Source organism: Dermacentor albipictus, chromosome 1 (assembly GCF_038994185.2).
Source record: "Dermacentor albipictus isolate Rhodes 1998 colony chromosome 1, USDA_Dalb.pri_finalv2, whole genome shotgun sequence".
NCBI lineage: Eukaryota > Metazoa > Arthropoda > Arachnida > Ixodida > Ixodidae > Dermacentor > Dermacentor albipictus.
Window position 1 is genome coordinate 286,996,973 of NC_091821.1, and position 23,424 is coordinate 287,020,396.

Below are 23,424 nucleotides of genomic sequence, written 5' to 3' on the forward strand. Positions count from 1 at the left end.
CTTGCATTGCGAAACAATCGGGTGACGCAAGCATCTGCTGCCACAGCCAACAGCGACATGGAGTGCCCGGCATATTAGCGTTACCGCCTTTCCAACCTGCATGTTTCTTTTTGTTCTATTGCATGCCACTAATGTGTAACTCACACTTGGTCCACCACATTCTCCATATATGGACATGGTCGGTTTTGTGAACATAACTATTTTGCAGGCCTTTCCACAAATGTGGATATCAACTTCATACACTTAGAACCATGTAATTATGTATGAGAGTCTCCGTTGACGCCAAATCATGGCTGAGGAAGGCCACAAGCAAAATTTGCACACGGCAGCAGCAGGAAAAGACGGAACGGGGAGCACCAACCACGGTGCGTGTAAATTCGCAGTCTATGTCACTGTGCAGACTGTAGGAGCAGGTGCTTGCCTCGAGAGACTGTTTCCCAATGCAACTGACCAGGCTCCCACATGAGAAACGTAACACGGTGACAAGTACCAAGTCGCACAGCGCCGAAACCATATTCTGCAATCAATCTCTTCAATGTAGCTTGCACAAAAACACAGGCTGTCGAGCAAGAATAGCAATCCTGAATGAGACTAGGAATTCAATATGGGAATGAGAAAGCTTGCATCCAAGAAAGAAGCCACTCTACCTTGCAAGCATTGAAAGCCAAAAACATTAACAAAAGTTAAATGCTACATAGCACACAGTGTAAAGGTTAATGCAAGACACACGCCAATGCCGCATCAGCTATTTCAGGAGAGGAATTGCACATGGCAACATACACTAGAAAGAACTGCTACACATATGTTATGCTACTAGACAGTGACTGGCATTAAGTATGAGCAAAGAATCGGTTGACCTTTAATGTTTGTATGAGGAATAGGAATGATCTCTAACAAAAGTGTGCAATGAAGAAGCGTGCATTCATTGAATCAAAATTATACTTGGCAAGAATTGGCAAGGCCAGGGAGCTCCCTAAGGAAGGGCAAGCTGACAGAACACTCTTAGCCAGCGTCGTCTGTGCTTGTTCAGAGGTTGCAGGTACATCTGAAGACAAATAATTTTTGTTGTTGAGGTACCTGGATGACTCGGCCAATATCCGTGCTGGTGGAATGATGGCGTAGGCTCTTTTCACTCTTGAAACAGTCGTCCGTAGACTTGATATCTCATCCAAATAATTATGGAATGGCTTCTTTGTTCGTGGTCTTGTGAATTCAGCTCCAGCCCCTTCCTGTTGGTGTAGATGGGGGCTCCCGTGATGACCAAGATGTACTTGGCACAGACTCTGTTGGGGCAAAACAATGGCACATGAGATACAGCAAAGATTATCCAAACTCATGTAGTGTTTTCTTTTATGTTCGAACTAATTATGCTGAACTGTAAACATGAACAAATGTTCATATCGTCTGCTACAAACAAATGACATGTATCTCAAGACTAGCAAGCCAATACAGCATATATCAGGCATATTTATTTCTGAACAAGGTGTTGTTTACCTTGTAGTAGCAGCCAAAGTCCACACAATGACCTTGTTGTAGCAGGCAGCAGCTTCTGTTTAGTGCATGGAGTGTGTTGCTTTATACTGGTGCCATCCTCATTACTGCATGTCTGGAACAGAAATTTTGACTGCATCAGAAATTGAATAAGCACAATTTTGCAATATAAAATGCGAAACGGTGCGACATATACATTGCAACGGTTTGTGACTACAGAACACATGCAAATGTACACTGTTTGTTCTAGGGCGCTTAAGCAGCATGGTAAATAAATATGGTTACTCTCCGTAAAATCGATGTCTGCGTAACTACAATGCATGTCAACAGCTTAAGTATTATTAAGATCACAAATAAGAACAGTTGTGCGCTCGTTTATACACTAGAAGAGATCACACTGCTGATTTCACAAGCAAATAGATGAAAGACGTGAAGCTATTAGAATTGATGCATTCTTTTTGTGCATGAACGTGATGCACCGCTTCACTACTGCAAAAATAGATGTCCTGAGGTAAGCCAAACTGAACAGCAAGAACATTTGGAACCAACAGGTACGAAATATGGGTGAATTATCATGCGTGCAACTGTTTAATACATTAAATTCAAGCTTCAGTTTATCAAAAGGTTATTCGGTTCTGTGAACGAAAGAAGTTGCCGGCGGACTCGAAAAAAAAAATATATTGATAAGGCAACTCAGTCACTTATGGCTACGGCTAAAACGAGATGAAAAATGTGACGCGCGTTCCGATATTGTTTCTCTTTCGTGAATGTGTGCATAATGATGGTCTCGCAACTGAAAGTTTATTTCGGAAACAGCAACGGAGGGTCCTGACTGCCCTTATGTAATGCAGCATCTAGTTCGTTAACTTACCTCCGCCTGTAAGTTAACGAGACGAATAAATTACATAGCGATTGAAGCAGTGACGTTAAACGACTCACCGGTATTGCTGTCCCCAGTCGCAGCAGGACCCGGCTCCCATTTCGATGCAGACGTGTTCCACATGGCTCACGACTGAAACGTAGCTTTCAGGCTTACACCCCAAGTTAAATAACGCGAGATATCGAAGCGCAATAAACTGGTGTTAGCACAAATTAACCAACCAATGTACGAACCAAGGAATCCGTACCTGCCGTGCACGCGAACATACCGGCAAAAATTTTAAATCCAGACCAAAGGTCACGTGGGAGGTCGATGATGCTGAACGCTATTTTGCGTTTAAAATGCCAAAAAACAACAAAGTTGGTAATGAAAAGTACAATGTAAAATTAGGAATTATACTTTTGTAGTCTTTATCATGCGATAAAAACGCTTCGTTTACTGTTGAAGAACGTTTGAAGGTTAAAATTGCGCTTACTACGGCGCCTCTAGCGGGAGATAATGCGCTCAACGGGGAACCTTTTTAATTGGCGTACTATGCCTGTTTCTTTAGCAGCGCCGCGCGGTCGATTTTTTCGCCCTCTGTGGCCATTTGTTGAACTTGAGAGTGTGCCACCCCTGGCCTCGCACTGCGCACGCATTTCGGTACGCGAACGATGCCCTCTACCCTCTGTGGCACAGTGGCGCCGCGTCGCGGCACTTTTGGGCAGCATATGAACCTCTCCCATAGCGTGACGGCGGAGTTTCGTGACCAGAAAAACATGGAAGGACTCTGCCTGAACTCTGATTGGTGGACGCGCGCGCGCGACGCGTTTTTTTCTACTCCGAGCAGCAGCACGCGGCGGCGCGATTTCGTGATGGATCCTGCTGGGCACGCGTCAAAATGACGCGCGCGTCCCACCATCCGCGCGTCAATCGCGCCTGAAATCGCGCCATGCGGTTCCGCCTTAACGCGCGTAACCGAATCAATCGTGTCCTATCATGTCCTATGCTCCCACGCTCTCCGAACATGTCGAGAAAGAGGAGTACGGCAAGCTCTAGTGCAACGCCTGCAACCGCTGCCGTTGTACAGAGCAGTGACTGTCTTTACCCAGTCGAATCACCACTGTCTGTTGCATGCACACGCACGCTTTGCGCTGATTTGCGCGTAGTCGGTCACATGACTTAACGACGTGGTCTTATTGGATCTCTTCACCCTTCTTTGCAAGCTCGGAATGCCTGAAGGCTTGCAAAGGTTGCTGGGTTGGTGTGCTCCGCGCTCTCACACGCTCAGTTCGCGCGCTTTCTTTGAACGTGGTGGTTGTATCGTTGTGCCATGTGCTCATGAGTTCCGGGGTGAGCGTTGGTCAGCTCCAGGTGAACGTTTTTGTCATGCGCTTTGGAGCTCCATTTCTGCGGCGCCTGTACGTCTTACGCCTATCAAGAGGTAAGTGACAGTTCATGAAATCAATGTTTTTCTATTAGCAGCCCCGCAAGTGTTGTGTCTGCGCATAATCGAAGGACGGGCATTGTAGTACATCCCCGTCTTTTGCAGCGACGGTAACATCAATCGGCGATTGACCATGCGTTGTGTTGCGTTTGATCGCACCGTACTACTTTTCTGCAAACTTCTGAGCTTACTCTGTCCTATATTTCTGCGCAGCGCTGATATCCGCTAAAAAAAAATTCTGAATTCGAAACTTTAGAACCGTTAACTCCCCTGTAGCACACAGGATGAGCCCACGAAAGTTATCGTTGTTTTTACTGAACATGCAGTGGCGAATAATAAGAAAATGAATATTAATTATAATAGCTTCCCGACACACACTGTCCAGAATAGCCTTGCTTCAGCTTCGTTTGCGTTTTCTTTGCGAGCCGTGATTGCGAAAGCAATCAATCGTACAACTGCATAAGCTTGAAATAGCTGAAATTTTGTACGCATTTGTATCGCGGTCGGGGCACATTTCTGCACGTTATGGCCGGCAGCGCTGCTGAATTTTAATACGCCTGTCTTTACGGCTGCTATATTCTTACTAACAGTGCATGCACTTTTCTTGGAATAACTAAACTTTAGGGCGACTTGTTAGACTGTTAGACTTAATGGCTTGCTCGCAAGAGGTCGTATTTTTTAGTACGTAACAGTGAAACTTTTTCTTACTTGACTGATTCCTTCGCGTGCTCGTCGTGATAACCGTGTCGCTTAAACTTCGGTACGTGTGCTGTTGGCGTTTTGTTTGCGTAACAGGGATTTCCAAAGTAATAGTAAAACTGCGTTCGTTCGGGATAATAGAACTTTGTTGTCGTTTGTATCGCGATTTCAGAATTTGCAGCCCGTGATGGCCGGTCGCGCTGCTGAATTTAACAGCTCGTGTATTTACGGCTGGTATTGTTTTTTGGCTAACAGTGTCGTGCACGTTGTCGCGATAACGAGACATCTGGGCGACTTGTTAGGTTTCTGCTTATTTACACGTGAACGGATGCATGGTGTTACGGTCAAATTCACGTCTCAGCTCTGTAACGACGAAACGTGCGCGCTGATGAGCTCGTTCGCACGTGGTCGCAATTTCTTTATTATAAGAGTTAGTGAGGGTTGACTCCATCACACGCTCGTAGTGAGTAACCGTGTTGCTTAAGCTTCGTCTGCCATTGCTGTTTTGTTTGCTTAACGATCGCGATAGCAATCGTAAAAACTGCGTAAAGATGGATCAACTGAATTTACTTATTTCAATACTCTTAATGTCACGCAGGGCGTTATAAAGAGGGGTGGGATCCTACACAATAAGTGGAAATCGTGGTTTGGAAGTATGATGGGACAGCTTGTCGCTGACCTCAGAAGAAGGAATAACCGTGCACGTTTGTACGTGAACTTGGGACGTGGAATACAGATGTAGGCATCTGTATCACGATCGGAGCACTTGCTGCGCGTGATGGCTAATTGGGCCGGCCGCACTGCTGAACTTTACCACGCTTGTCTTTACGGCTGGTATACCAACCGTAAAGACAAGCGTGGTAAAGTTCAGCAGTGCGGCCGGCCACTTCACCATTACGTACAGCATACATATATGTGCCAAACAGTGACATGCACATTTTTCGAAATAATGAAACTTTGGGACAACTTGTTAGGCTGCTGCCTATTTGCATGTGGTCGGATGCATGCTATTATGAGGGTAATAAGATCAAGCTTAGGCCTCAGCTTCCTGTAACGATTGACGCATTTACGCTACTTATACTATAGCTCGTTCGCACGTGGTCGTATTGTTTCGTATTAATAATGGGGAACGTTTGTCGATTTTCGTTGACTGCTAAATTTGCGTCACGCTACCGCCCTCACTGATTAACCGTGTCGCCAATTGAGCTTGGTCTGCCGTTTGAGTTTTCATTGCGTAACTGCGACTGCGAGAGCGATCGTAAAATAGCATGCCGTTGAAATAACTACACATTTGTGGGCATTTTTACCGCGATCCCAGCACTTGTTGCACGTGATGGTTGGCCTGCCGCGCTGCTGAATTTTCCCACGCGTTTCTGTCATACAATGCCCTACACGTTCGTTTCTGGGAATAGCGAAATTTCGGGCGACATCTTTTACACGTTCTCAGGTGCATGCTAGTATGCTGGTGAGGTCAAGCTTACGTCTCAGATGTCTGTAACGATCGAATCGTTTACGCCTATTAGGCTATCGCTCCGAATTCGCACGTTGTCCTATTTTTAGTAATGGAGTCCCGGCCGCGGCGCCCGGATTTTGACGAGGGCGATATGCGAAAACACCCGTGTACTTAGATTTAGGTGCATGTTAAGAACCTCAGGTGGTCGAAATTTCCGGAGTCCTCCATTATACGGCGTGCCTCATAATCAGAAAGTGGTTTTGGCACGTAAAAACCCCATAATTTAATTTGACTGTTAATTAAATTTCTGTCGGGTGCGCGTTTTATCGCGTTTTGCTGGACACAATAAAAGTTTGTTCACTCACTCTGTCAGGTGATTTACCGTGTCGCCTAAGTTTTGTCTATCGTTGGAGTTTTATTCGCATAATCGCGTTTGCAAGACCAATACAATCGTGGAAGTTCCAAATAACGGAACTATATTGTAGGCATTTGTATTTCAATGGCAGCACCTCGCACACAGGGCGGTTGACCAACCGTGCTGCTTCAGTTTTCTCGCATTTGCTATGATTTGGGCCAGCGTTTGTGCTGACATGTGTGCGCGACGCGCTGGACAAGATTACGAGCCTGTTAAATCCCCATGTTGTCATTGTATATTTACTGGAGTTATATAGTCGACAATCGCCTAATTTTTGTATTATTATTGCGATAGGAATTGTACGGACACTCCTGATGAAATTCCGCTGACGCGGACGTGCGCCGCGATGGGTAGTGGCTTCGTGGGCGCTGTTCCCGCGCAGCTTAGTGCCGAAGTTCGCGTAAATTTGGCTCTGGAAAGGCATTGTGGCTGGAAGCAGCAGGAAGCGATCGCGTGTTGCTACCGCCCCCTCTTCACACCAGCGTTCATACAGCGTGTTTACCGTCAGGGAGATGTGTTCATGCTTGGCTTTGCGCACGACACTGTTTGTTAATTTAAAAAGGAAGCGAAGGTTTACTGTAACTTAAATTGGCGATAACACGTACAGCTGCTTAAATATAGCCGTTTGGTAATTTGCTGTTCCAATCGCTGCTTCGCTTTTCGGACGAAACTATGCTATGCTGACGTACGTAGTGACTAGTAGAATTCCTTTTATCTTTGTACAGAGATGAAATCATTACTTTTCTGATAACTGTTCGCTCAACGAGTTTGTATTAAGCCACAAAAAAGCAAAGTTGTTGTCAGAACCTGCAGATTGCTGTTAAATGTGCAGGTTGTTAAATAGCAATTTTCGTAAACATTTCTAACACGTTTTTATTGCATACTTTACAGCCATGCTGTGTTCCTGCCATGAGCCTGGTGTCACTTTGAGTCGACATCATTCTTCGTTGACGACCAGCACAGAAACAAGCCCACGGAAATCTGCTAACCTTCTTAGTACCTCTGGTCTCAGCAATGTATTTTCTTGTTTGCGACCACTGGAACCGATCCTTCAGGATTACTAGTAAATTGTGTAGCGTACCCCGGATCTCTTCTGTTCTGCATCTGAAACTATGGACGAATAACTTCACCCAGCGTGTGGCGACTTCCTTATGGGCTGATATACCTGTGAACTCTGGGTTACTTTTTGTCTCTGGGACTGTTCAAGCAAGCCCACAGAAATGCCCCACTAAATTTCTTAGTACACGTGAACTGCAATGTAGTTGTCTTCGACCGCTGAGCCAGCCTGCAGTGAGCCTTAGTAAAATGTTTAGTCGCCAAGATACCTGCAATCTTTTCACAAGTATTTGTATCTGCTGCCATGGAAGAACAGCCACGCTTTGCCTCTGGTAACTTCCATTGAGGCTGTCTGACACCCGTGAATTTTCAGGATGAAATTGTGTTTTTGTGTGGCCGCTGAAGCAAGCCCACACAAATCCTCTATTAGCGTTTCATATGAGTGAACTCATATAATGCTGAAGCGATCATGCTGCAAGCTTTTAGTTAATTGTGTAGTCGCCAGGGTACCTGTGACGTTTCAGCAATATTTGGCTGTTGCCACGGAGAGGTCACATTCAGCTTCTGTTTACTTGCTTAGACGCCTTGCTTAGACGCCTTCAAGCCTCTAAGCAAGTAAACAGAAGCAGAAGAAACAGAAACACAAATTCACTTATGGTGAATTTATGTTTGTGACCACTCAAGTGCAGCAAGTGTCTTGTAACTCTAGTACTTGTGACATCAGTTTGGTATTGTGTTGAAGCAAGTGTCTTGTAACTGCTTTTGTATCTGTGAACTCTCCAGTAATGTTCGTGTTTGCAACTGCTTAAGTGATCCTTGAGTAATTTTTTAATGCCCAGTGTGTCTATAAAATATGTAGTACTTCTACTGTGTGCAACTGCTGAAGGACGCCTGCAGAAAGGGGAGTAGCTTCCGTCATGGCTAAGACACCTCTGAACTTTCCAGTAAATATTGTATTTATGGGCCCATGACCGTTGAAGTGAGCCAGCCCACAGTAGCCCTCCTACTAACTTCCTTTTTACCCCCCACCCTTGCATAGGGCTTTTCAAGTTCTTTTACTGGCCGAGGTGCATTTGCGAATTATTAGCTCAACTGAAATGGTCTTGTCACTACACACGAAAGTGTCGATGTTTGCTCTGGTTACCTTTGCCAGAACTTGTTATGGATGCACAGTGCATTTGCTCTACACTCTAAGAACAGTTGCACCCTTTGGGGTGTAAATTTGCGACAGAACAATAATCGTCATCTGTCTTACTTGCCTTTCCTTTCTTGAAAACCCTGCGCTCATTACTTTCCTGTCGAGAATGCTCTGTCATGCTGATAATGCGCATGCCGTTCGTGACATGGAAGTACTGGGCTTGCAGCGTTAAAGAAAGGAAATGCAGGCAAATCAGATGACGATTATTGTTCTGTGGAAAATATACACCCCAAAGGGTGCAACTGTTTTTAGAGTGTAAATGGATGATCATACAGCAGCTGTTTGTCTATATATGACCACTGAACTAGCCTCGAGTAATTTTGTTAATTGCCTAATGTAGTTGTGACATCTTAAATTAGCATACCTCGTGTTTGTGTACGTAACTACTGAATATGGCCTAGGGAAAGGCTCTGGCAACTTAAAGTGGCTAACATATCTAAACATTTCAGCAAATTTTTCATTGATGTGCCTGCGACCACGACAGTTAGCCCACAGCAAGCCTTGTGATAAGTTCCATAGTGGCCCCACTGCGAATTCTTAAATTTTCTTGCTACCCACAGTGCATTTGTAAAGAGTTTGAATAATGTGCACGTTTACTAACCATGGTGCGGTATAAATAACTCCTAATAGCTGAACTTGTATGATGAAATTATCGAGTTTTATTTGCATTGATGGGTTTTACTAAAAACTGTTAGTGCATTTTAGAGTTCAACGAGTGATCTTCCTGCAACTGTTCTATTGAAATAAATGCTGTATTTTTAATGAGATTGTCAAATGATTCAGCAGCCTGCAGAACTTAGTTCTGTAGCTTCGTTCCTGTTAGCACAAAGAAGTATAGGTTGCATGTCTATATGTTTTGAATTAATGCATTTTTATCAAGTTGTATGTAATGTATTTGCTTAGCGTAGCAGGGAACCATGTGCACAATGCTTAGTTGCACTGCAGCCTTCATTTAACGTGCTTTGAGATGCGGTGGGCTGCATTCCTGGCTTATCTCCTGGTACTTCAGCGTTTGCATGACAAAAATATTTGGTTGACTTATTGGATTCCTGGATTTTTTGTGTTGCTCTGGCATACACTGACGCCATGAATGCTTAACCAATTTTCTCTGCTTGCATATAACTTACTATTTATAGATGTGAATTTCAAGGCTGTATTATTTGTATCATTTTATACTATTCACTTTCTGTAATTAATTTCTTGCAGCATTCTATTCATTTTTTTACCCTTATGCATTTCTGTTATACAATGTTCACTAATGTTCACCTTTTTTTTCTCGTTTATCCATTATGTTATGTTTGTGTTCTCTTTATTGTCCACGGTGCCATTTCTGTAGGGGGTACAGACCTTGTCAAGCCGAATTCATTTGGCTTTTTGTCTGTACTCCTGTCATCTGTACATGTATAGATGCAAAATAAACTTGAATTGAAATTCACCGCTGGGATGGATCTTCAAGAGCCATGCAGTTCCTTTTCATCATTGCCTACAAGTCATCACAAAACCAGCTTACTTTGTTAATGGTATGTAAACTGCAGCAGGCTTGCTGCACTGTAGGGCCCTTTCTGAGGAAAGTCCCAATTATGGTAATTTGTAATCAATATGGACGCCCTGTGGATATCCTCAATCCCCAACCAAATGTCCCACAAATGTCCTTTGGACGATTGGTAAAATGTCCCAGAAGCGTCCTACATCCTCTCAAAAATGTCCTTGGGATGTACTCTGGGTTATGCAATAAGAATAATCCATATGTAAACATCTCTTGGACGTCCGAATATCCCATTATGACGTTCGGGGGACGTTTCTGTGAACGTCGATCCCAGGGACGTCCGAATGTCCCGTTTTCGATCTCTGCTGGGCATCTGTAGGACGCTGGTGCTCCAATGGGATTATCTTCAAAGGTCCTGCGGACGTCCGAAAATTTGATTTTGATGTACGATGGACGTTCGTGGGATGTGCAATTCTCTTGCGTCGGACGATCCTATGGACATCCGTAGTACATCATCGGGACTTCTAGGGATGTCCGACGGACATCAAAATATCCTTTGTAGGACGTCCTTTGGACATTCACTGGTGATCTGTGGTCCAGTGGGAAGGCAAAGGCGAGAGCTAGAGCCCTAATGTATTGGCCGGCTATGCAAAAGGACATTGAGGAAAAAACGTCAAAACGTGAGGCCTGCTGTCGCTCCGCGTATCGGCAGCCATCAGAGCCAGTGCTAATGAAGCCTGTCCCTTTGTCGCCGTGCTCAAGAATAGGGTTGGACCTGTGTGAGCATGCGGGAGTGCACTACTTAGTGGGCTATGACGCTCACTCAAACTGCCCAGAAGTAGAACAGCTGACTCAAACAACGAGCCACCAAGTCATCCAGAAACTGGAAATGTGGTTTGCCAGGCATGGGATACCTTTAGAATTGTGCACGGATGGGGGACCGCAGTTCTCCTCGAGGGAGTTCCTAGAGTTTGCCAAGCTATGCGACTTTCGACACGTGGTTTCGAGTCCGAGGTTTCCAAGGGCAAATGGGCTAGCCGAGAAAGGAGTACAAGTGTTCAAAAGACTCCTGAAGAAAACAAAGCATGCTAATGAGCCTCTGTGGCTTGGACTTCTAAACTACAGGTCATCGCCACTATAGAGGATGGAAGGAGCCCTGCGCAGCTGCTGATGGGAAGACAACTTCGAGGCCGTCTTCCAGACTTCAACACCCCTCAGGCAACCGAGGTGAAGAAGCAGACACAAAGGCACCGGCCAAGGCCGGAACTACCGCCACTCAGGACAGGAGACACGGCCCGCCTTTTAGAAGATCAGGGTTGGACTAGCAGAGCCAAAGTAACGCGGCAGGTCACACCACGATCATATTTGATGGAAACCGAAGACGGGAGCCTACTGCGTCGAAATCGGCAGCGCATCCTGCGGACGGCAGAGCCGTTCCATTCGCCTAGTGACACAGCGGGCAGCCCCCACCATGAGGGTCCAGGTTCTTGCTCGAAGTTCTCATCGTAAGTTAGACGCACTCGCGGGTTCCTTGCCCGCACAGGGCGGCGCATGGGAGTTGCTGCGTCGTGCAGGCCAGAGGCTGGTGGACGTTCTGGGGTGCCTGCAGGGCTTGTTTCTTGGCCGCTGTCATTAGCTTTCTGAGCTCGTGGGAGTGAGGGAGGTGTAACGTAGCCCAGCCTAGCGGGAGCGCATTGCCCAGCCGGCAACCCTGAGCTCCCAAGAGGCTGTTGCGCGCAACGCGCGTTCTCGAGCCGTCGGCGTGCGTTGCAATAAAGTCAGTCTTTGTTCAGCACTCGCCTTGGTGTGCGTGTCGTTACTCACGCACGTTACGCAAGCCGTCTTGATGTTTTTGTATCTTAGGTGTAGGTACATTCTGCGACTGTAATTTGTGTTTGTCATGAATTTGAGTCTGCCGGCATATTGTAATTTGGACCGCGCCTCCCTTGCCTCGTTCGAGGACCAGCTCATTTCACCGCTTACTGCTGCATTTGCAGTGGCTATGCTGCCCCCTAACAGCCAACGGCCTAGTTCTGTTTGGTGATACTCTAGGCATTTTATGGTTTCACTGGAGTAGGCCAGCACATCGTCTGCGTAGGTTGTCGCTGGTACTGCTACTCCCTTCCACAGTGTGCGTCCGACAGTGTATGGGTTATATGAATGTCTGGCCAAGTGCCAGATGCGGCCTTTGAGGCGATTAGATTTTTTGACTAGTGCTTTTTGATGCGGATCCAGAAAGTTTGGTTGGTCACTGAAGGTTATGCCGAGGTATTTGTATTCAGATGTTTTTTTTGACGAGGTTCCCTTGGAGGGTAAATTCATTGTTGGTGTTGCTTATATTTATCCCCATCCACTGTGTTTTCTCAGTGTTAAACCTTAGCTGGTCGGTTCCTGTGACTTGGGAGCAGATGTCGAGCTGGTGTTGGAGGTCAGCTGTTGATTCTTGCTAGCAGCACAATATCGTCCCCGAATTCCAGGCATGAAATTTTTGTGTATTCTTCTTGTTTGTCGGTTGTTATCGTGGACAGGCGGAGGCCTGGTCCTCCATTGTCTAATGTTTGGAGTAGTTGTGTGATCTATATGTTGAATAATGTTGGGGACAACGGGCATCCTTGTTTTAGTCCTATCTTTTGCTCGATTTTCTTCGACCTTAGTTCTTGTAGTGTGTACTCTGCTGTGCAATCCGTGTATAGGTTCTTGAGCACGTCTATGCTTTTACTATCTAGTCCAATGCTCAGTAGTTTTTGCCAAAGCCTCGAGTGGGGCACACCGTCATAGGCTCTTTCCATATCGAGGAAAGCCAGATATAGTGTTGATTTTTCCTTGTTTCATCTCCATAGCCTGGGTGAGAGTGAATATATGATCACTTGTCCTGCGGTTTAGTCTGAAGCCGTTTTGAGACTCTGTGAATATGCTATTCGATTCACAGAACTTTTGTAGTCTTCTGTTGAGGATTGCGCTGAACAGCTTCTGTACGTTGCTCAGTATAGATATTGGGCGATATGAATTTAGTTGTTCAATTGGCTTTCCTTTGCCCTTGTGTATGAGGATCACTTTTGCCTCTTTCCAAGCTGGTGGAATTCGACCCGAATCAAGGATGCTGTTGAAGTAGTCTAGTAGTACCTGTCTTGCTTTTGTCTTTAGTGCTTTTAGGAATTCGTTGGGGATATCATCAGGGCCTACTGCTTTTTGGTTTTTAAGGTCGCTGATGCTTCGTTTCAGTTCTGTTGTGGATATCGGGCTCAGTATGCTATGTTCTTTTTTTGTCCTCTTCATCTTATCAGTCGCTGTGTTTAATGGCTGTGGTGTGTGATCTTGTGGATTGTCTTGGAGTGTTTTGAAGTGTGATGTCAGGTATATTTCCATCTCTTCTTGTGTTTTCAAGACAAGTCCAGACGCAGTGTGTAGAGCAGTGGTTTTCATTGTGATCTCTTTTGGTTAAAGAGAGCCAATATACATCCAGAACCTTTGACTGTAATGTTTTTGTTCCTTTAATATGTGGCTTTCTTGTTGTTTGAAGGTAGTGTCGACTTTTTTGGCTACTAAGTGTTTAACCTTTTGTTTCTGGTTTAAGTAGGCTTCCCATGCATTGGCTTTCTCAGTGGTTTCCTTTTCATTTGTATGGCGGTGTAGTCTGGATAGTCTTTTTCGTTTTGATATTTCTTCTTTAACTTCCTTGTCAAACTAGGGTGTTGGTCGTGTTCGGGTCGTCCCTTTTGTCTTGCCAATAGTTTTATCTGCCACTGTTAGACATTGTTCTATGAACTCTTCATAGGTCTGGGTGTTTTCTATTTTTTCTTCTAGCTGTGATGCGAACGCTTCCAATTTGTCTTTGTCTCTGATCTTCCAGTGTCTTGCTGTGTGTGTTGTCTTTTTCTTTTTCGTGCGAGGTTCAAGGGTACCTAGAAGTATTTTAATTCTATTGTGGTCGCTACCACAGCTGTCTGTTTTGTCTTCGTCAATGTGCATTGATATTATTTGAATGTGTTGTACGGTGGCGTATTTGTTGTATAGCACATAGTCAATGGCTGATTTTTGAGAGTGTCGTGTCCACGTGTAGGTGCCTCGGCAGGTAGGGTCTAGGTTTGCTATGGACAGGTGGCATTCTTCCACTAGTTTGCGGAAGCCCATTGCATCCTTTTCTTTGCCTTCAAGCTCCATTATATGGCAGTTGAAGTCACCCAGGAGGAAAACAGGGTGTCCATTGTATTCTTGTTGGATATCCTTAGTGATGCATTCATATATTTTTCTATTCCATTCGTCTTCTTCAGATGTAGTAGCCATGTATATCACACATAGATATACACTGCGTTTCTCTATTTCTAGTTTTATCCACATGTGTTCTTGACACGAATTTTGGTCCTCTCCAGTGATTTTTCGGGTGGCTTGTGCAAGGAATCCAACTCCTCCTCCACGTTTGGTACCCCTTTTTCTGTTTTGGCCATACCATTCTAGACCGTTGTGTTTATAGGGCTCCTCGTCATTTCGAAGGGGTGTTTCAGTCAGCGCATATAAATAAATTTTCTGTTGGCTGATTTGACGTTGGACTTCTTCCCATTTCAGTCTGCTGCCACCTTGCATGTTTAGTAGGCAGATGGATAGGTTCTTTTGTTTGTCTCCTGGTTTTATTTTGTGTTTTCTTTTTGGGTACAGTGGGTGTTGTTTGAATTTTGTTGTGGGTTTCTGATTCTGCGTGCTATCCTGGCTAGCTCGATCCTCTTCTGTATGTTTTACAGGCGACTTCATGTTCGGCCAAGCGTCGTTGTCATCTTGAGTGGTCTGTTGGCTGTGTTCTGTTCTGTTGTCTTTTTTTATCTGTAAGGCTAGTGGCAAGTGTTTTTGTTTGGCTTTAATGAGGCATTTTACCAGTGGCGTCTTGTTTGGCCTAACTGGCCAAGTGCTGTTGTCATGGCTTTCAATAGTGTCCTCACTGCCCTCTGGCCTGTATCGTTGGGGTGTCGGTGGTTTTGTGATGTGCTTGTGTGTTCCTGGGAGTTGTTTCCTAAAAAAGGAGTTATTTTTTGGGCTAGTAGGGAGCTCACACGGTCTCCTGCTGCTTCAGTATAGTGGATGTCGTTGAAGTTGCCTTGGTTGAGGTCATCCCCTGTTGCAATAAATTCTACACTGCGAACGAGTGAGGCACATATGTTGTTGATTTGCTGGTTCCATTTGCAACATGCTGCTTCTGTTTGGTAGCCTCGTGACTTCGGCTCTGGAATGGCACTTATGATGTAGTGGTGTTGGGGTGCCTTTTTGCTCCAGGTTGTTAATTTCTCTGTGAGCTGTTCGATGGACTTTTCAACTCCTGTGTCACTTAGTGCGTCAACAGTACCAATGTGTAATACTAGTTGCAGCCTAGTGTTGGAGGAATCTGCGCGTGCAATTTCCCCTTCAGCTCGAAGGAGTGTTTCGTGCGTAGTTGCTCCCGATTTGGTAGTTATGCAGAGCCTCTGGCCCTTGATTTTCGCGTAAAGGTGTTTTTTCAGTCGATGAGCATTTGAGTCACCACGCACCACCGTCTGGTAACGCTGGGGTGAGCTGTTGCCGAGTTGCTCTTTTGGCTGTTTGCGGGTCTTTTGTTTAGGCATTTGGTTGGAGGGGGGGTGCTGTTGGGTTGTATTGTCTCCATTTTTTCCGTTCTTTTTCTTACTGACTTTGGTCCATGGGTCTGCATTTGTTTCTGAATCTTCACTCTCTTTTGCGTTTTCTTGGTTTTCATATTGTGTTTGGTAGCTCCTTTGACTGGGTGGGGGGTCCTGTTTTTCTAGTAGCACTCTGTTGCTTTTTGGGTTTTCAAGTGTTTGACAGTTTTTCGTTGGTGGGGTACTTTCTATCTTGCTGAACTTTTCGACCTCGGCTCGAAGCGCTGTCACCTCCTCGGAGAGCCGTTCGCGTTGTTCGCGTTCGGCTTTTAGCAACTGTGGTATTTCTTGCCGTTCTGTTTTGCTTTCGATCTCGGATTTCTCCCACTTTGTTCTCAATGTTTCGATGCCAAGGCTGCTCTCGGCCCTCACCTTTCTTTCTTGTTGCGCTATTATCGCTTGTAGTGTAGACATCTTCATGCAGAACTTGCACGTGAAGCTCTGACCGCGGGCCTCCTCTATGGTGCAGAATGGGGAGTCCTCCAGGAAGAACCAGCTGTCGCAGCCGCCGCATTGAACCATTGGCTCGTCGTTCGTGGTCATCTTCTTAGACGTGCCGCGGTGTGGCCTACCCATGTTGCTCCTCGTCCAGTGTCGGCTGGTAGACGCGCGACCGGCACGCACTTGTTCGCCTCTCTCCCGAGGGCTGTGGATGATCCGCAGTCGACTTGGGGGGGTTGGGCCTAACACGCCGATGGGGCTGTAAGGCCTCGTCGCGAGCACTAATTCGTAATTTGAGGCCCAGTTGTGGGTGAAATAGTCACTCTTGGAGTCCCAACGACAGTCCGGAGCAGCCCTTAGACGCTAGAACTAGCGCTTATCTCGCAACGAGCACGAGCGAGCGGCGACCGGCGAGCGAGCGAGCGGCAGATGACAGCTGCCGTTCATGTCAAGCACGAGAGGTGGCGCCACCAGCAACTTCACTGTAAAACCCCTCAATCTCTCAAAGTAGCGCCATTCACTTCCCTCCTCCTCCGCTCGGCGCGGCCTCGACGGTGGCGCCGCTGGTGGTGGGCCTGCCGTAGCAGACGACGGCTAACACGCTACGGGAGGAAATCCGCGGAAAAGTTCTTTCGAGTCCTGCGGAGCAGTTTTTTCAATCTAGATCTTGCTTTGTCAGTCGGTAACTGGCCTTAAGAATGTCGTGTCGGATTTGCGGAAGAAATAGAGAAAAGCACCATTATTCAAGGCGTATTTAAGGCGTAAAGCGCGTGCACGTTGAAAGTTCGTGTTGCTGAAACACGACACAAGCACGCGGTGTGCTCCGACACGCGAGTAATTACCAGAGTTTCAGGTTTTGACAGCGCGAAAGTATGTGCACGTGGTTTCGTAGGTTAATTTACGTACCTGCAGGATGCTTTTGTTCGGCCGGCGCGTGAGAGATTCCGACTGTCTGCGGTCAGCAATGCCTGGCAGCAGGGCCGTTTCTGTTCCGCGCCTTTTACAGATGTACGTAGCTCATGCACAGGTTGTGGTGGCCATGAGCAACGTTTTCACACATAGGCGGTATAGATAATTTTAACAATGTACCAGCATATGAAATCGTTATTTATTTATTACAGTGCAAATGGTTAGAATTTGATAGAAAAGAAAGAAGGAACTTGATGGGACAACTGGAAAGAGGTTCAGCAAATAATTATCCCCCTCCCTCATTGGCACCAGCAACACTTTTGTTGAAGTGCTAATTTAATCTCTGTATACTACGTGCGTCTGTATTCTTTTGCGTTGTAAGTTTTCACAAGGAAGCAGTGTTGCGTTAACTGGAACAGTCAAGGCACACAAGACAGAAGAAAAGTTGATTCTTGGGTTTTACATCCCAACACCACGATCTCATAAGGCACGCCATAATGGGGGCTCTGGATTAATTTTTTTTGCAGCTGGGGTTCTTTAACGCACCCCCAATGCACTGGACACGGGCCCGTTTTGACACGGGCGTCAAAAGAAGAGGTTGGAGGAGCCGTGTCACTTCACAAAGCCGCGCGTTCTTTGCCACTTGCTCGAAGTCAGCCCGCCCGATCTTGTGAATCCACACTTTTCTTCGTTTTGCGTTGCGCCCGGCGGATGGTAAAACAAAAAGCTTTTTTCCGTCACTGGGTCTGTTGTGGCAACCGTAGGCGCAGCAGCACGGCATCGCAATTAAGCACTCGGCCCTAACACATTGTATAAAACTACCGCGCTCCTTCAAACCGCCTGCCGTACTTCGACGCGCAGGCCCAACAATGGGGGTCGCAGGCCCAAGATTGGGGGTCGCAGCGCGCTGGAAAGAAAAGATATACAAAAGCGCGGCGCCTGCTCTGCGCCGGAAAGAAAAAAATATACAAAAGCGCGGGGCCCGCTTTCACGTGACACAGATTGGCCAATGGGGGAGCGGAGGAGGCTGGGGCGACAGGAGGAGTGGAGGAGGAAGCGCCTGGGTGAGCGGGGTGGCGGAAAGATCTAAGAATGGCGCTACTTTTGGAAAATTGAGGGGCTTTACTTCACTGTAGCTTCGTGCTGGTCCAGCCTACGGCACTGCTCGGTTGCTCACATATATGTACGCGCTGCTTTAATTCCTGCACCTACTTTTATGGGGGGAAACGGCTAACGGACGCTCCGTACATAATCTGCAAAGGAATTCATTAGCGTTTTTATGCCCCAGACAGGGCGAGATATAGCGCGGTACCCAATCAGCGATACGTAACGGCTTGATAGAGGAAGATGGTATCGAAGTAAATGCTACTTTTTTCAGGTTTCTGCGCCGATGTTTCCATGCTGCTGAAGGTAGTGATTTTAAGTCTGGCGACACTGATCAAGCAGTTAGCCAGAGCTCGAGATCATCTAACCTTCTATTTTTAGCAGCTCTAACTGTAGGACAACATCTGTGGTAGTCTTTGATGTCAACGGGAATTCTGAGCACATGCAGTATTCCTAGAAGCTTATCTTGGACATTAAGATAGTCAATAAGCGTCGGCGAATGCTGTGTAGTGAAACTTGAATGCACACGCTTCTCGGCGGGTATATATACCGTGTTTCACGGCCTCTTAACATTCCTTTACCTGATTAATGTATGCATGTGAAGAGGGGCCTGACAAAAGTAATTCGTTATCAGGCCTAAAAAAATTTATTTGTCACTTAATTCAACAATAGTTACAAGCACTTGCACATTTACATCATGAACAACGACTCAGCGTAACATGCTTTGCTTTTTCTCGCTTGCCCATATGCTTGGAGTTTATTCCTTTCACATAAAAGTGCAGCCGAGAGATTATGTAGAAGCTGATGATCCTGGCAGAAAGAATAGGTGCATGAACTGAGCAGCCAACCTCTTGTCCAAACTTTTCTTTCACAACTGCCAGCACGTCCTGGATGCTGTCAATCTGCAGTTGATGGCAACTGAAGCATTCAGTGAAAAGGTTTTCAAGCTTGCTGACAAAGTCGAAGAGCACACTCGACGGGTACAGCAGTCCCCCTTCATCAAGAAAGTGTGTTAACCGAGCGAGTTGGAAATCATCATCTCGAGATGGCATTGTGAGGAGCGACATGCAACCTTGGCATCCTATTTTCACGACACATCGATGTGCAACATACCCTGCAATATGAAATATTACCCGAGAATCACTGCTAACTACATGCTGTTTGTGGTCAGACACAGATGCTTGTGCTGGCAAAGATGTCTGTGCTGCCGAGCTGGTTGCATCAAGGCTAGGACGGTCAGGGTTGTCGGGTTGCATATCATCACCTGAGCTGATTTCTAGCAATGAGGCCAGTGTATCCGCTTCACAGTTCCCATGGCTGATTGCTTTCACGAGGCGATAAAAGGAGAGACAGTTTACAATGACCAAGAACTGGGACGGCGCAGGGTGGTCATTGACTCCAGAGGCTTGTCTCACAATTCCAAAAAGGGTCTCAAGTTTATCTTGGATAATTCTTGAAGTCATCAGATACTTATACCCAACCTTCTCAGTTAAGTAGGCAAGCAATTCGAGTGTGCTTGATATGGTGATGCGTAACCCTGTCATTGTAGAATCACTTATGAATCCCCCTTTGCCATTCGCATGCTTCTCCCATTGATTCAAGTACAACAAAAGTTCCTTGAGCTCTGCCGCATGAGAAGAATGTGGTCGCAGGGTTTCTCCGGGATGCCTTGACGTCATTAGGGTGATCAGATGATGAATCTTACTGAAAAAAATATTGAAGATTTAACTTTAGTGTTAGAGCACAATGCGCGAGAAAAAATATCAAGTTAAGCTACAACCGTTTAGTGTTATTTATTGTTTGAAATTTCTCGTCAAGTTTCCTCACCTGAAGAAATGCTGGGTGGCGGTTATGGTGCCAAATATCTTGCATAGCTTTTCTTGGTACAGATGAAGGGCTTGTAGGCAGTGGCGTAGCTAGGCGGTCTTGCACCCGGGGCCCATAGGTCTTCTGTCACCCCCCCCCCCCCCGGTTGTAGTCGAGGAAGGCGAGGATGTCGACAATTTGCGGGTTTCAGCACCCCTACAGCCACCTTGGATACCGCGCACGTCCCTCGGGTCCCATTCTCCTTCGCTTTCTTTCCCAGAGATCGCGGATGCAGTAGGTATACACGCTGTTCTTTTCTGCGCCAAACAACACAGGGTGCTGCACTGATAACTTGTGTTAAGCGCATGTGCACATCTTCTGTCAGTCTGTAAGGCTTGGCAGCCAATAAAAATGCGGAATCGTCGAAAATGTGGCTCACGTCACAGGTAACAAAAAATATCTTTATAAAGTTATAATTAACAATTTTAGTGGCAATATTGCATTTGCAAAATTGAAGCCCGACATTCATATCTTGCCCTACAACAACTCCACAAAAATCGTCGTAGGTACTATGGCGCGCAGTATTTTCGCTGTGGGCAGCCCTGAATGAAAACGAAAATTAAATTGTGTGTCAGTGACGCTGATCTCCACACCCTATTAGAAAATGTCACCTGCCTCCCTGCGGCGCGGGCGCCAATGCTATGACAATTGCGAGTTCTCTTCATTCTGATCAAGAAAGCCTTGTTTTTATTGATTATCCGAGATGCGGTACCACCCCAAGATTGGTACAGAATAGAGCACGCTTTGAGCCGATTCTTGACGTCACCATAAAAAAAAAAAAAGGCAGTGAGGCAGTGATGAAGCCCGCGCCAGCAAAAGCTTGCACTACTGTTGGTCTGCACTCGCAATGGAGGTGATTGAGGGATCAACGTCACTGGTCCACTATTTAATATTTCTGTCGCTGCTGCCATACTGGGCGCCGCCCGCAGTGACAAAGTGCTGTAGGCTTTAGCACCCAAAACGATTTTGTTTAAGAAGTTTGTCTTGAGTCAATAATATGAGTTTGAGTCCTCGATTCTCGAATTGAAGTGCTTCCTCTATAAGTACTAATTAAAGGATTATTCAGAATATGGTTATAACTTATGTCATATTTTTCACGCTACCGAGTTCCTAGTAATCACAAAGAGACATGACGTCACAGAATATCGAGAAATATTAATATAAAATTAACCTTTTTTAAATAAAATTCCCTGTAGCTGACACAAACACTGTATTTGTGACATGAAGTCACACAGCAACAAAACGATAAAGAAACGGTTAGCTAGGACTAGGAGAAATATCTTTTATTGAACACCGCGAAACTGATAAAGAACGAATACAACGATTCAGAATTGATAAATAGAACATTGTATACATATTGCTGATGCACAAACCATGGTGGGACATCGAGCTTTTTGCACTAAAGTAATGCCCGGTAAGGACACATTTCCTTCAGAAGTTCTTTTTCTGACACTTCGCTTCTGCAAACTCATTAATTACAGTAGTAAAGTTCATATATTTTTTACGTGTTCTTTTTCTAAGGTCAGTATCGCCAAGTTTGACAACATTTCATCACTCATGGTGGAGCGCAGAGACGTATTTATCAGCTTTAACTTGAGAAAAGTTCCTTTCGCATGATGCAGCTGACACGCAGATCGTGAGGAACAAGCGAAAGGTAACAGTAAGTAAGTAAGAAGTTCCACTTGGCGATAAATTCCAGGAACTCCAGGCACCGAGTCTGAAGACGATCCTGTGAATCCCATTCGCGACTTTTCACGGCCGCACTTATGCAATGTCGCTCTCAACGAACGCTTCGCCGTAAACGCGAGAGCCGGGCGCGCTCACTCGTTGAACGCCCTCTCGCTGCTGTGTTTGTTGGTCTTTGCTGCGCGTTCGGAGCGGAAGAGGGACCCGAGAGCCTCAACGACTTACAACGCCTCACTGTATGGTTAGCGACGCCTGCTCCCAGCATGAACGCACGGCACGAGCGCCCCCCGACATGAAACGTTCCGCTAAGGCGAGTAGTTCAGCGACTGTTTTGCGAAGTAAATTTTTTAGCCCGCACATTCGTGCAATTATTTCGTGGGGTGTTGATAGAGCTGCAGCCGACAATTCTGCGGCGCAACGCATCGGGTACATGAGCTCGGGCTACTGGATACCGGAGCATTCTTTGCCATTTGCACCCAGTCAAGCCGGCGGAAAGAGGGGCGTCTGCAGACGTATATGACACCTCCCCCCCCCCCCCCATTGGCCCCTTGCACCCGGGGCCCACGCCCCCCCCCCCTCCCCGGCCCCCTCTGTTGCTACGCCACTGCTTGTAGGACCCTTGTCCTAAAGAGTTGAAAGGCCTAGGTAGCTCTCATTTTCTCGAACCGTTCGGTTCTAGGTGGCATCGTGTGATCCCTGGCATGGCTTTAAGGGTCACGTTGCACAAGTCTATTTTGAAGGCTTCCTTCACATGCTGCATAGCAACCTGTAAAAAATATGAAGCTGGCTTAATACCATATACATCAGAGACGGGGAAAGTACGTGTCACGCCCATGTTCAGAGCATCAATGCAACCCATTTTCATCTTCTGAATTAGCACTGTAATGTGCCCCAAAAACAATTATCAGAACTAATCTAAATCTTATAAACATGCTGCTGTCTTAAACATCTGAGCCAACTTACATGACCACCTGGAGTGTTGAATCCACATTTCAAGAGGGAGTTCCGGAGGCATTTTATGAGATGTGGAAAGTCTGAGGCAAAAAATAAATGTCGGTCTGAATCAACAGGATGTTGCACTTTACAGGTGGTCGACTTTGCAGTTGCCTGCGCTCCCATGATTTTCCACATCTTGTGATTCCAAACAGCACCATCAGTGGTAATAAAGTCCACAAAGAGACCACTCTTCTCGGCTAATATCGTAGCCTCTGTCACAACTTTAGCCAGGGTGTCACCTTTCATATTCCCATTTGTAGTGAAACAGCCAATAATTTGGCTCCATTTCCCTTGGAACGGCACAAAGAGAATTACCATGCCATAATCAGATGGTATTTGCTTATCTTTTGTTGTCGTGAAGGGCCCCGAGATCTACAAAGCCCTCCACAATGCCAGAGTTCTTAACAGACAGGTGTTCCGAAATTTCAATTCGTAGATTACCAGGCCTCCATGCCTTTTGCAGCTGTCAAGGTTTGTTGCTTTTGTCTTCAGTTTTTGCAGAACTTTTTCACGGAAGCCGAAAACTGTGCGGTATGATGACATATACCTTTTCAGCGTTGCTTTACTCAAAAGGGACAAAATTTTGTTCCTTCGAAGGTGTTCGTGGAGGCGAGGGCTCTTCATTTTCATCATGATACAGTCAAGCACCCAACTCTTGCTGTATCGCAAGCCGTTG

The 23,424-nt window shown here is 46.0% G+C and overlaps 1 long non-coding RNA gene across 1 annotated transcript; it reads right to left on the reverse strand.

The window, feature by feature from the left end:
* Positions 1–947: 947 nt before the first annotated feature.
* LOC139057159 (uncharacterized) lies at positions 948–2,618 on the reverse strand. The gene is made up of 3 exons (XR_011512603.1): positions 2,431–2,618; positions 1,495–1,606; positions 948–1,283 (listed from the first exon to the last, which is right to left on the reverse strand). It is a non-coding gene; the product is annotated as an uncharacterized lncRNA (long non-coding RNA).
* Positions 2,619–23,424: the final 20,806 nt, after the last annotated feature.